Raw genomic sequence first — 2,851 nt, forward strand, 5'->3', positions numbered from 1 at the left:
CTCTTCCTCGGCTCTGAAATATCATTTGTCACAATTCCATTCAAAACACGTGGCAATGTATTTATTACACGTGCCAAGAAAAAAAAAGACAATCTTTTTTAGGATTATTATCACACTAGTGTCATGAACTTTAAAATTATTATAATTTATCTAAACTTTAAAAATTCTCATTTTGTCTTATGAAGTTAAATTTTTCTTACTTAACCCATTTGTTATAATTTCTGTTAAAATCAAACGGAAAAAAAGAGTTTAAGTGTTGCTACGTAGTTTTTATATGTTTGTTTCTAACATAAATTTAAATAGAAATATCACGCGATTGCATTACTCTTTTTTTTATCAATTTTAATAGAAATTATAATAAAAAATGTTAAGTAGGAACAATTTAAAATTTAAGAGGCAAAGTGTGAATTTTTAAAGTTTAGAAAGTAAACTAAAAATGACCTTAAAATTCAGAGGCGCTAGTGATAATACTCCTTATTTTATTTTATTTTTTTAAGTTCTCCAATGAGAAAAGAAACCGTCGGCACTACGAAGTGGATGAAGAATGATTCAACACAAGGACAAGAATAAATTTACAATTAATCATCAACCACAACGAAAGGATTAAATGGAAATGGAAAGTGACATTGTCTGCCAAGTAGCATCATATTAGCAAATGATTCTTCAAATTCTACCCAAAAAATATCTCCAAATTCTTCAAAAATTATTCATTCACACCAAGAGAGGAGTAGGCATATTTCTATGTGCCATTCTCTGCTTTCGCCCACCATAACTCGCATCCAATTCTTTTTTGACCAACTAAAATAACCTCTCAAAGGGTAAATTTTATAAACTTTTCCCTTATCTTACCTTGATTATACTTTTATTTCTATGTTTATAAAAGGAAAAAAGAGATAGAAAACCTATACTATGTATTTTATAAAATCGCAAAAAATACTCCAAAATCAACTTTGACAAGTCAGTTAAAGAGGAATTTACTCTATTATTTGGTAGACTTACTTCAATTTTAACCCCAAAAATTGTGTTTCATGGAGATATTTTCCAAGTTATAAGATGAATTTTTGAATTTTAATTTTTTAAGAGAACATTTCATTACTAAATTAACAAATTATATAAATAATCGTAAATGGTCATAAACTATAAAAGAATTCGACCGCAAATGTTAATTGAATATGTCAGTGAAGGCGGATGAAGCATATGAACAAATACAGGTGCCAATACTCATGAAGAAAGACCCGTTCTGCACAATCAATCGAGCACGATCAAAGCTTATTAAAAAGAACCTCTTAAGTTGTCATGCCTTTCAGTTTTGGCCATCTTTTCTAGTAAATGACTGGTTTTTTTTTTTTTTTTTTGGTTGAAATTACTTTTTTAGTTGCACTTGACCATTGAAGATTATCCGACCGGCCGTTATGTAGTCTTTCCACCTTTTTTTTTTTTAAATAAATGTCCTAAATTTCTTGTTTTTTTGGAACTTAAGCTCTTGATTTATTTGATAACTCCGTTTATTTTTACAGGGATTTGCATATGCATCACACATGAGTCATTACTGAAGGAAAATCTTCGAGTTCATTAGATATACTCACCCTTTCTCTCTCTTCTCCTTATTTTATGTATTTTATGTATTTATGTAAAAATTGGAACATACACGACAAGGTTCATAGCCGAATTACAAAAAGTGAGTGTATTCTTTTCGAAATACAAATCACAACTTAAAACAAAAACCGTTTCTTGCTAATGAGACGTATGACACATCCTGTCTTGAACAAAAACGACACATCTTTGAAGATATCTGAAAGAGCTATTTTTTACGCAGCTATTTTAAAGAGTGTTGTAACGTTTTATAAAACACTGACGATTAATCACGCATTTTTAATGCAGAAACGTAAGTTAACCAAGTAAGAAAATAATATAGACTGTAAAGAACACTAGAAGTTCATATTGTGCTTCGGTGTGCAAATCTACATTCGCGGGATCACACCCAGACATTAAACAAATTACAGAGGACATTTGGTTCATAGATTCAGAATCATGATTCAAAATTATTCTCGTTTTACGTGTATTTTTTGTGAAAGAAAAATACTATAGAGAACCATGAATCATGATTCAGAATCAGTGACGAATATAGAAAACAAACGTCTTAAGTCTCAAAGATTTAAAATCATCAATCGGACTTATTCACTCGAGGACTCCTTCCAGGATCATAACGCCGCTGTGAGGAATCTTCTCAGTGGTCTTATTTAGCGAGCACCACTCGTCTAAAAGCTGTGCGGCGAACTCCCTTCGGCTAACAGTGTATTTTCTCTTGAAAGTTTCAAATTCTTCTTCTAAAAAACGATGATTGGTTGAACTCCTTTCAACCCTACAAATGTCTTCTCCCAAAGGCAACTACTTCTAATCCTTAAGAATGACAATTAGAACTGCTTAAAAAATTATGCGTCAAAACCAAATAAATATACATAATAAATGAGCTTGAAATCATCAATCGGACTTATTCACTCGATGATTTTTCTGGAATTATGAAGTTGCTATGAAGAATCTTTTCAGTAGTCTTATTTACTGAGTACTACTCGTCTTCAAATTATAATTTTTCTGGAATTATGACGTTGCTGTGAGGAATCTTTTCAGTAGTCTTATTTACTGAGTACTACTCGTCTTCAAATTATGCGGCTAACTCTCTTCTTCGACTGACAGTGTACTTTCTCTTAAAAGCTTTAAATTCTTCTTCTACAAAATAATAATTGGTTGAACTTCTTTTAACCCTACAAATCTACAAATGTCTTCTCCCAAGGCAACTACTTCTAATCCTAAAGAATGACAATCAGAACTGCTTAAAAAATTATGCGTCAAA

Source organism: Morus notabilis, unplaced genomic scaffold (assembly GCF_000414095.1).
Source record: "Morus notabilis unplaced genomic scaffold, ASM41409v2 Scaffold2156, whole genome shotgun sequence".
Classification (NCBI taxonomy): Eukaryota; Viridiplantae; Streptophyta; class Magnoliopsida; order Rosales; family Moraceae; genus Morus; species Morus notabilis.